The 11712-nt window shown below is 46.6% G+C and overlaps 1 protein-coding gene across 1 annotated transcript in view; it reads left to right on the top strand.

The window, feature by feature from the left end:
- Positions 1-11712, top strand: part of LOC102371144 — a 71889-nt gene that overhangs the window by 33993 nt on the left and 26184 nt on the right. Inside the window, exon 2 of the mRNA XM_025209818.1 lies at positions 10841-11012. The gene's annotated coding sequence lies outside the window, so the exon portion shown is untranslated. The remainder of the gene's footprint in view (positions 1-10840; positions 11013-11712) is intronic.

The raw sequence follows: 11712 nt of genomic DNA, 5'->3' as shown, positions 1-11712 counted from the left end.
CCCCCGCATCTTGCTTCAGGGGGCCTCTATATTGGCCGGCCTCTGGCCATGCCCCCACCACTGCAGCAGTGAGCGGGGACCTCCTGGCAGACCCAGCTCAGATCTGTGCCAGTGGCACAGGGAGAGGGGAGTTAAACCCCATCCCTGGACAGTTTACTCTAGGCTACTGCTAGGGCTGGCCACAGAGCAGCGAGTGGAGAAATGCAGGTCATGCTGGTGGGACAAGGGAGGAATGTAGCTTTTCCCTGCTCCCTTCTGGGCCTGGGTCTGGCCAGGCTCCCACCCCTGCCTGTCCCTGCTGTGTCAGGAGAGCAGAGGGGCAGAGCTAGTCCTGCTGGGCTGGAGCAGAGAGCCCAGCCCAGAGAGCATGTTGGGATACTGGAGGGCTCTGATTTAACTTAAACTGGGAAGGGGTCTGGGACAGAAGTTGCATAACCTGGTTTGATCCAAATCGATTAAGTCTGATACTACATTCAACCAGGTTTATCTTAATCCAGTTTTGACCGTTTTGAAACTGGTTTACGTGCACTGAACTCCTGTTCTGTTACAGGTTTAAACCAGTTTCTGACCATTTAAAGTGGTTTGTGTGTAATGTCTGTCCCTAGCCACAGTGTCTTATACAACATAGTGCAGGTTTTCCAGAAAAATGCCTGACTTTGAAATCTGCCTGGGCATTTATGGGAGACACCGAGAAGAAAATGCACTGGTAGGAATCCATCCTGGAGATTTACTTTCTAATTGAAATCTTCAGTTCCTTTTACTCCTTTGATTCTCTTACTGTACTACAACTCCTCCTCTCCGTCTGAATGTACAACATAGAAAAAAAAACCCAGCCAGGTTTTGTCTAGCGTGTTCAGAGAAGCACCGAGGGTGACTGAAGAGTTGTCTGGGGAGAGGCAGAGAGAGAGAAAGAGAAGTCATGTGTTCCTTACTATTTATTTGACCTAAATACATTGAGGTAACCATACCATGAAAGAGAATTTCCTGACACTATAGAGCTAAACATCTGTTTCCTCCCATTTTTTCCAGTGACAGAACACGGTAACGGAAGAACTGGCATGGTTTTCTTTCCTTTTTTTCTTTTGTATCGCAGGAGGCTCTATGTTCTGGAGCTAAATAAGTTCTCCTAGAGCAGACGGGTTTCTCTCAAGGGTTACATGATCATTTGTTCTCTATTTTCTCTCCTTCCTGTCTCCCCCCACCGCTCCTGGAGAGGAGCGGATATGCTGAAGCTCAGGCAGGACTTCCTCAGCTAAGCCATGCCTGCTGGCAAACTCAGCTGTATACCCTGCCCCTTTCTATGCACTCCCCCTTTCTCTGATAAAACAATGGACCAAATACTCCTTGTTGTTTGTTATTTTATGTTCTGCAGAGGAAGAACTGAATGCAAGTTTTCATTCTCGGGGGCCTCGCTGCATTCCATATTCTACAAGTCTTTCAAGAACCGGGTTATTCGGTACGGTCCTGTAGGATTCCCTTTTGTTCACGAGTCTGAATCCTTCAGTGGGAAATGCTACATACTCAGATTGTGATAAACAGCTGCTGTTCTTCAGGCCGATCCTTTCTCGAGTGAATTCGGCACTGGTGACAGATTGACGGCTGTGGAGATTTGTGTAAATTAAAAAAAAAAAATGCAAGTCAGCAGTTGTATACGTGACATACTCACAGACACGTCTGTCTGATTTGTATGAGAGCTCCCCCAGGGATTCTTATGCACAGTAGTTAATGGCTTGGACAGATGGTCACTTGCACGTGCTAGTCGCACACACAATTGTAATAATGACGTGTGTATCTAATCACTGAACAAAATACAACCCATTTTAGGCTAGTACTGCATGGCAGAGCAGATACTCTGTGCAAGCATCGTCTGCCAGTGTGCCTCAACTCTGCACTGGAGGAGCCTGCTTTAGGCTTAAGAGTAAGTCAGATTTTTGCTCTTCACAACTCCTTACCCTTCTGCTAAAAGTACCCACAGGAGTCCCACATAGCCCTGGCTGTGGATGGTCCGTTATTGTGTTATGGATACCTGGCTGGAAGGGACTGAGCTGTCATAAAGCTTTGCTGTTTTGAACTTCCTTCCCTAGTAAACCAGGCTGCAAGGACTGTTGCTTCTATTGCAACTATATCCACTCCACTTATGTACTGCCCTGCTCTTGCCATTTGATACTGACATTCAAAGTGATAGATTCCAAAGCTTAGGTTATTGGAAACTGCATTTTTTCCCTGCAAGCTTTTTCCATCTTTTGCTGCTTTATTTGTTAAGTACCCAAATGCTTTAGGCATTTTTGGTGTGATTTGTACATGCTAGGAAAATTCACCTGTATTTTCTGTGCTACTCCCCAGTCTCTCTGTCTAATGTAATGTCATCCAGGAGTGCATTCGTGCTTCATTTTTCACCTTAGGATATTGAGTAGTGATGGCCAGTCAGGATGGAGTGACCATACATCTGGTTTGTGGAAGGTTTGGAGCTGTGCAGTGTGTGTGCTGGGAATTACATGGTGGGCTTCTGTATTTATTCTCACGCTGTACTTCCAAAACCTGACCCTCAGGGTAAAAGCCAAAAGATGCATGTTACTGTCTCCCAGCCAACTCCACCTGGGATATGAAAATGAACCAGGGGCTCCTCTCTATTGAGGTTGTGGCACTATAGAAACTGAGCGTCTGATCTTTGCTTCTGCATCTCTATCTTCATGTACCAGTATAAAATGGATACAAAATGTGCAACCTTTTTGGTTTGGGTGTATGTTACACTCACGTTGCACTGGTCTAAGAGATGACCCCATTTCTAGTTCAACAGAGAATCTTAGGACTAGTCTACCCAGGGCCAACCCTAGAGGGGTGCAGGGCCTGGGGCAAATCAGCTGGTGCAGGGCCCCCTTAAGAGGACAGGCGCCACGCAGAGCGGGATAGAGGTGGCAGCCCTGGCCCTGGCCCTGGCCCTGGTGCTGAGGGAACTGCCGCTGGCACAGCCCAGCCCAGCCCGGTGGGCTGCTTGCAGTGTGGAGCAACCGAGGTGAAGGCCACAGTGGGCTGGGTTGGGGATACCCTTGCAGCAGAGGGCCCTGAGCCGAGCTGAGCCACGGTGCCTGGTGCATGGCAGCCTTGCAGGGGCTCCAGGGCAGGTGCTAGGCAGCACCTCTGCTGCAGCCCTCAGATGTCAAAGCGTGGAGCCCCCTAAAGTGCAGGGCATGGTGCAGTTGTCCTGATTCACCATACCCTAGGGATGGCCCTGAGTCTACCCACAGTTTTTGCATTATTGTAACTAATCCCAAGAAAATGAAACCCTAGCCAAAGGCTGGATGTAGAACTGGCTTTCTGGTCCGAGTGTAGACCTACCTGGCAGCTCTACTTTGATGCCCAGCACAAATCGTGAAAGTTTTTGGTGATTCCATTGATGCCTTTCTACAAAGAGGATGATGATATATACCTGCCAGCAGGTGTGTAGGCAGGGCTTGAGTTAGTATTTGCTTAGCACTTTGTAGGCAACACATGGCAGTGAGATTGCATGTTATACTATTGTAATAATCATCATATTCCTCATGATGAGTCTACAATTAAAACATAGCTGCTAGTTTTGCTTATGATGCCTGGTTAGAATTCAACTCTGATTCCTGAGTTGTTTGTACGTTTAAATCCAAAGGAAAAAAACTCTTTTGCTCTGAAAAGAGGCTGCTGTGACTGAAAGTGGGATCTGTTGAGGAGTAAGTTTTCAGGTTTTTTTTTAAGATAACTTTTTCCATACAAACAGGATTAACCACTGAATATAACCATCTTTTTTAAAAAAGAAGATAAACTGTACCATTAAGGTATTAGATCTGAAAAGCAGAACCAAGAAAGATTACATGCATTTTGGCCTGGTGACCTGGCTTACTGTAAGCAGTAGTTATGCGTGTTTCTACCTTCAGATGAAATTGGAGAGCACAGGATTGTTCGAAATGAAGAATAATAGGTAGGAGTCTACCAAATTTGAGGGCAGATCCCAGGGCTGGCTGCAATTTTTCTGGGTTGAGCACAGCCCCGTCCCTGCCCCCCCACCTCCAGCCTCTGCTTGGCCGATGGGCTCCAGCAGTTCTGCCCCTCCCTGCAGATTGCCAGATGGACCAAAACTGTAGCTTAATTTCCATGATTAAGTCTGGGGAAGCCATTAATCGATGCATTAAGTTTGGAATAATGGCTTCCCTGGGCTTAATCAGGTTAATTAAACTGTAGTTTCGGGCCATCCCCAAGCAGGGAGGCTGCAGGCAGCTGCACCGGGTCCTGGACTGGTTGTGTTAGGCAGCTGGGAGGCTGCAAGTGGCTTTGCTGGGGTCTGTGGAGCCCCAGCTTGGCTCCTTGCTGGCAGCAGGTGCATGCATGCAATGAGCTGGGGTGGGGCTCTGCGGGCCTCAGTGCAGCCACTTGCAACCTTCTGGGCTGCCTGCCATGGCCAGCCCCAGACCTGGGTGCAGCTGCCTGCAGCCTCCCTGCCTCCTGCTGGGAGCAGCCCCACCCCGCCCCCTGCCTCCCCCCGCCATGCTGTCTGCTTGTTGGTAAATTGTGCTGTTTGTTTGTTTGTGTTGCAGTGAGCCTGCCATTTTTCATAGACCTTGCCTGATTTCACGTTTTCTGCAAAAACCCCCCCCACAATCGCAATTTTGGTAGGTCCCTAACAATAGGACTAAAATATCTGAAAGAAATGTATGTGTATGGGGAAGAGTATCTGTTCCTATCCAAATTAGTTTACCTAGTTGTTTAAAACAGCTTTGGGGTGCTGTCAAACCAAGGGAGTGACTTGTTAAAGCCAAACCTGATGATTCAGTTGGAAACATAAGGCTCCTTGTTTTTGACTGTAAGACCCAGCTCTGCCTTAGGGGTACTTTGAAGTTGCTTTTTAGCCTGAGGAAATGCTAGGAGAGACTCTTGGTTAGCTCTGGTGACCAGTCATGTACCTGAATGGAGGAAAGGGGAACTTAACTGGAGCAATCCAACCACTGAATACTTTCTTTGTGTGAGCAGTCTTCCTCCTATAATGAAGATGAGCTATTTCTGAGGTGCTGGGTAGGAGGCATGAACAAAGTGTGTGGCTTTTAATCCTTATAAAACCTTTAAAGTCTTTCCAAGGGGGAAAAAGAACGCATGGGCTGTATTCATCTTTATCCGAACAGGCAGAAGACCTCCGACATGTGGCAAGGCAGGCCTGAACTTGTTCTTTGTTTCTGGTGATGTTGCTACAAGACTATTTATCTCACGTCCTCAGGGCTGTGTTGTATTGCTCGGCTCTGGTGCTGCTAAGGTGGAATTTTACTACTGAAAGAGCTGCTCTAGTTCAGGGGCTGCAAACCCTCGTTGAGGGCAGTAGACATGTTGTATCCTGTCATGAGGCAGCTCTTAAAACCCAAGCTCAGTTCTTAGGAGCTGCTAAATAATCTTGCTAGAGATATGGTCTCTGAAGGTGACATTCTCCTCCCTGTGCCTGTGTGGAAGTCCACCACTGAAGACAAAGATGATTCAAAAGCTGTGTATGGGACAAGGTATGTTCAAGTGGGCCACCAGGTCATTTAGAATTAGAATGGGTTGTCCATGAAAAAAGAAAAAGCACTTATACAGCAGTTTGAAAACCCAAAGATCTTAGGAAATACTACAAGCTTTACACATACGCACTCTGGAATCACTTCACTATTGCTGACGTGCATTCATCTTGGGGCGATACACAGAAGCCTATTTAACAGTACATCGCCATGCTATTTTACAAACTAAAAAGGAATGTTGCTTCCTATTGAATCTCATAAGAGAATTTTAGGTAGGCATAAAATAATTACCATATGCATGTAGCCAAAATAATTATTACCATACCAATTTATATATGTGGTAATAAGTATTACCATACCAAATAATAATTGCCATACCAATATAGACAAAATAACAGGGCTGTCATCTTATTTTTGTGAAAGTTGTAAAGAGATCTTTAAATACTGCAAGCAGTTAGGACTTTGAATTTACTTTTTTTCCTGGAACACTGACCCTTCCTCACAACATGGAGTCACACTGCATCAGTACCAAGTTGGAAAAAAAGTGCCACCTATTGACACTTGGGATTTGGGATGTTCTGTGGGAGTCTCCCTTCCAGGTACTGATAGGCCCCTGTTTGGGTGACGATGAGATCCCCCAGCTCCGTATGAAGGCCAGTATATAGCTACTCGGGCTATCCAGTCTGGTCTGGGCATTTTGCAAGACTGCTGTGCAATGCCACCATTAATATCTTAACCAAAGTGGACTCTGCTGCTTGTTTTGCCGGTTTCTTGGACACTTCCCTTGGCAGTCTATTTTTTTTTTTTGTGAAGGTGATTTCATTGGATGAAACTCTCTCCTTCAGAGAGGACCAGCATGACGCGTGTGTACTTCTTAAGCCCTGTTTTACAGGCTTTGTGCTGGCCCTGGTGAATCTCACCCACTGAAGAGAATTTTTCCTTAAAGTTTGCCTTACCTTTTACTTTGGTATCTTCTTCCACGCAGTGGAGCTACAGTTCAGGTGAAGTGTTAATGTTTCGTAGCTTTGAAAATCTTTCACAATACGAAAACATGAAAAGTTTCTGCAGATTTCCATTTTAGATGGAAGCTCTACATGTTAAACATGTTATCATTTTGGGTTTCCCCCTGCCCCCCCTCTCAAGCCACAGGGCAGCTTTACAGCATCACATCTTTAATAAAAATACTTTTTGCTTCTTGCCCAGGAGCTGTTACAGCAAAATATTGTTCTGAAACCGTTATCTGCCAGCCTTGGAGTCATTCCAAGCCACCAAATGTTAAGTGAGTTTTCTTCTCTATCCCTGGAATCTCTTGAGGGAATCCAACCCAGCCTGGGCCAATACATCTTTTAAATCAGAGCTTTTTCAACAATTGCTCTCCTTCTAGGTTTCCTCAGGATCCCGGAGTACCCTGCTTTTGTGGAGGCTGGAAAAATAGACAGTGAGCTTGGCTAGCTCTGGAGGGTGTAAGTTTACAGCAAGGTAGGGCAATAGTTCCTGAGCACTGGGATGGTGGGGCATGTCAAATACCTGAGGAGAGCTGGTTTGTAACTTGGGCTGGATCCAGGACCCCTTAAGTCTGTGTGATCTTTGTGGTGACTTAATTGGGCAGTGAATTGAGCCCTGGTTGGTATTTGTGCTTCTTGCTTCCACTTCATAAATTGCACTATAACAAAAGCAAAAATCTATATATTAAATATGACTTGTTTTAAGAAATCACTGTAGCCACCCCAGGAATATGTGCTGATTAGAAATAAGGGCAGGTGCCCTTTGGTTATTTCTGTAGGATGTGGTTCAGGCTGGCAAAAGGAGAATCATGAGGTAGGCTATGCCATGATGGCAACCCAGTTGAGGGGTTTGCTCTTTTTATGCGTAACCTGGGTGCACACAGGTATGTGCTCCCCTCTCCAAATAGAAGAGACAAGTGGCCAGGCAGGAGTGCTGTGAGAGGTGTCTGTAATATAGGCCTGTTCCCTCTGTTCTCTATAGAGTCAGGCCAGGACACAAATAGCTTAACTGTATACAGGATTGTTAATATACATATAACCCAACAAGTGATATGAATAAACACATACAATATATAGTTTACATATAAGGCTATATTCTATAATTGATGACTAGGAAATTATACCACAACCAATGGGCTCAAACCCAGCACAGGTTAGTAACTGATCTGAAACAGGTAAGCATAGGTAAGTGTACACACGTTCACGTTCACATTAGAAATAACAAAATATAAGGTGCTACCTACAAAATATGAGGCGCCTGCACAGCCTTCAGGGTATCAACATCACTGTGAGTACTGGAGACTCCCCTTTGATGCTAGGGGCCTTGGCACAGCTCCAGGAGGGGAGAAGGAAGGGGCCCCAGTACCTCTCAGCCCCTCGTGGGCTTGCCGGGGACACTTTCCCCACAAGGCCCTCTGCTAGACCCCCTTCCAAGGGCTTCCCCCAATAACTTACAGCTCCAATGGGCAATGTGGAGTCCCTGTCACCCCAGCCAGGGTTTTTTTCAGCTGATGCAGACGCAGGCTTCCGGCTCCTGTGGGGCCTTCGATCCCCTCGCAGCCCTGTGCCCCACTTTGGACACCAAGGGCTCTGCCTGCTGCTCATGGCTGAGGGCTCAGGCTGCCTTCTGCGGCTCCAAGGCCCAGGTCCCTGCCTGGGACCAGCTGCACACAGAGTGTGTGCATGAGTCCTGGCCGCATGCCAGGAAATGGGGGACCGAGCCACCTAAAGCAACAGCCAGGGTCGGGGTCCTGCCAGACCGTGCCGCTCTGCCCTGTTGGCTCCAGGTTCCCGGGCTCATGCTGGCGGTTGCAAACCTGAGCTGCCTCGTGCAGTTCCCAGGGTCTGAGGCTCTGTGCACTGAGTGGCTGGAGACCTGAGCTGCCGCCCAGCTCCCAGGGTCATGCACCGACTGGGGCTGAAGCCATCCTCTGTTCCTGTCTGGTGAGAGGTGTCTTTGGGGGCTCTTCAGGGCAACAGCACTCACCTACTGGACTGCTCTTCCCCAGCTCTTCTTAGCTCCGCTCTCTTTTCCATCCCTCAGCACGTCTGCTGTGTGCTGGGCACGCTGCTCCTCTTATACCTTCTGGAGGCTCCGCCCCCAGAGTGCTGTCAGACCTGCAAGATGCAGGCTTCAATCAGGTCCAGGGCTCTTCTCCCCTCCTCCCCCACTTGGCGGACATGCTCCACCAATTGTAATGAAGCTCCTCCGAGCCCGGGTATGCCAGGCTGTATCAGTAAGTCCGCCACATATGAACAACACTTGGGGGAGTAATATGAGCTGTGAGGGGGCAGGTTTTATAATAATTCACACTGTGGCGAGAGGACTCTTGCACTAGGGTGTTCTTAACTAGAAGGTTGCATGAAAGTAGTGTATTATCTTGAGTGGTTGTGTTAATCAACCCTGTATTGACCGCAGTTTTGCATTCTGGGTCATATACAGTTCAACATCATGCCATCAGATCTGTGCATAAGTCATTGTAAGACCAGAGTTTATCCACAGTTAGATGAAATGATGTCAGTCACAGATTGTCCCAGTCAATACTATTTACAAGGGCTTGGTTGACATCATGTCACTTAGCTGAATTCCTTTGGGTAGTATTAAAACTTGGCTTCATTAGCAAGATTACATCAAGTACCTAGCAATGAGTAAATAATTGCTTATTGCATTATCCTTTGATAGGGACTTGTCTTCACAGTTTTGGCTTTGTTCAGAGATATCCAAAATATTTAAGGACAAATTATGCTCTAAATTCACAGCAGGTCCAGAGGCCTCTTTGGAGTTCCTTTTGGTGAGATGGGTGCTAGCCATCTTTGAGCTTAAGCAAAGCAACCTGAGTCCCGTATCACCTGCAAGTTCTGAAGCTTGGTAGTTGACCCTAGTTAAGTGCCCTTACCTTGTGAAGGGATTGTCAAGGGGTTGGAGACAATTTATAACTGCCCAGCACTGAGGAGCAGTAGTGTAACTAGGGGTGGGCAAACAGGACATCAGTCCCCGATGCAACATCAGGATGGGCACAAGAATGGCAGTGGCAGCAGCAACTGCTAGCTTAGCCACCAGTGCACCTCAGGGAGCAGAAATTGTTTGTTACGGCTTCTCCCGAGGAGAATTCCTATCCCTGCAGGCTGGGCCCCTAGAAAGCAATATTAACACAAACCTCTTGGGGCTGGGAATCTCTGAAGGACCTAAGGCTGCTTTGCAAGGAGCTGTGGTGTTTGTTGCTGTCCATCTCATCTGACTTCACTTGCCTGTGACTTCCCTTATGCTCTCTTTGGCCTGTTCAGCCTGTAGGCCCAATGGGGAATTATCTGCTCCTGTGTTTGTACCATGCTTAGCACAATGGGTTCCTCATCTCATTTGTGGCCTCTGGGCAGTCCTGGAATTATTTTCCTTGTTTGGATTTCATTAAAATCAAGTGAAGTTTAGCCATTAGTTTTCAGTGGGTGCATCTATTGAGAGACTTACTGTGCATTCGCCTAATGACACTGCTCAGTAGCATGTCATAGCAAAAAGTCTACGAATAGCCTACTGTGCAGTATTATTAGGCTAATGCACAGTAGTAAGTGTCACTAAATTACCGTGCGCTGGCACTACTGTGCAGTAGCTCTAGGTACTGCGTATTAGTACTTTATTAAGGAAGTACTAAACTAAATGCGCAGTATCTAAGACACATTAATGAATGTGTAGATGCACCCAATAAGGAGCAAAGTCAGGCCCTTAATTCAGAGTTCCCCATTTGTTTTATTTTGCGAGAACTGTGCAAAGATTGACCAGACCACAGCACTTTAATTTGCTACCCACCATTGAACTTTTTCTTTGTTTTAGAAGCTTTGGATGCAGATTATGCAAAAATACAATTTTTTCACTTGGATTGAAAGCCTGGGAGAGCTGAATGCTTCTTACACAGGTGGTTCATACAAGCCCAGGTGCTTAAGTAATCACATGGAGCTGGCTGCCAAACACACAGGCTCTTCTCTAGAGGAGGATTGAGTTTCATGTGCATAAGGAGAAAGGCCAGCAGCTGCCAAATATGCACAGCATGGGAAAGGGAGAGATATGATGATGTAAAAAGTCCTGCATGCCTAATTGGTGAGAAATGGACAAAAATAAGCTTGGCTTCCTGCATGGAGTATTTGATAGTGGTAGTGGCCTGTTGACCTTTTAAACTCTCCCCCAGGTCTGCTTCCATGCCAGTCTGTGGTGGGGTGGCTGTAGGAGCTGTGTGGCTTCTGTTGTGTGGGTGATTACAAATGTGGTTGCAAATGGAGCTTTAATTTCTTTCCAGGTTTTAAAATGTATTTTAATAGATCCTGCTTCTGTTTTTCCAGTGAGTCCGTGTGAGTCAATGGAGAGCCTGTGAGACTGACCAGACTGGCATACTGAAGGCCTCTGTTCCCAAAACCGCTGTCACCTGGGGAGCAGCATGGCACCATAACTGTATTTCAGTTAGCTGAATCATGGATTTCAATTCAAGTCTTGGCTTCCTTCAGGGAAACAAAGGTGCCTTTTTGTGCATGTGGTGTTGGGTGGGGAAGGGGCCAGTGGGAACAAAATAGAGATTATCAAACTCATCTTGTGCAGGGTGCTTTGCACCAGCAACAGCAGCAACTTGGCAGGGACTGAAATTGGTAATTTGAAGGCAAGAGGTTCCATATTATCAAATCTCTGATCCACCCATTTATCCTTAAAATAGACTGTCTCCTTAAATCCCCATCCTTGGCACAGAAGCAACTAAATTGCATGCTGTTCCGAGGGTCAGGCAAAGGTGTGGTGGGAGGGAACACAAGGGGGCACGATCTCAACACCGGTCTTCAAAAGTAATACATCTCTGAAGCGGACACAGTGCCCTCACTGCACTTAGAGCTGGCTCTGTAGAAGTGGTTTGTACCCTGTTTTTCTGAGAGCTCATTAGCTGCCATTCAGGATCTGGCTTTGCTACTACTTGTTTTCCCATGGTGGACAAATGAGAATTGGTTCCTTGTTTTCTTTATAAGCATCCCTCAAGTGTTTGTGCCTAATCATGTTCCCTTTCACTCTTGTTTTCCTCAAACGGAATCCAGTCAAACAAAAACCAGACGAAAAAGTAGTGGCCTTTTTTGAATTTGCCTTTCATCATACTATACACAGTGGTCTTGTAACTTTAAATTTTAAAAACACTCCCTTTCCAACTAAAAAATCCATTTGGTTATATTCTTCTTTC

This window comes from Alligator sinensis, unplaced genomic scaffold (assembly GCF_000455745.1).
Source record: "Alligator sinensis unplaced genomic scaffold, ASM45574v1 scaffold830_1, whole genome shotgun sequence".
Taxonomy (NCBI): Eukaryota; Metazoa; Chordata; order Crocodylia; family Alligatoridae; genus Alligator; species Alligator sinensis.
This window is presented reverse-complemented; position numbering and strand designations above follow the sequence as displayed.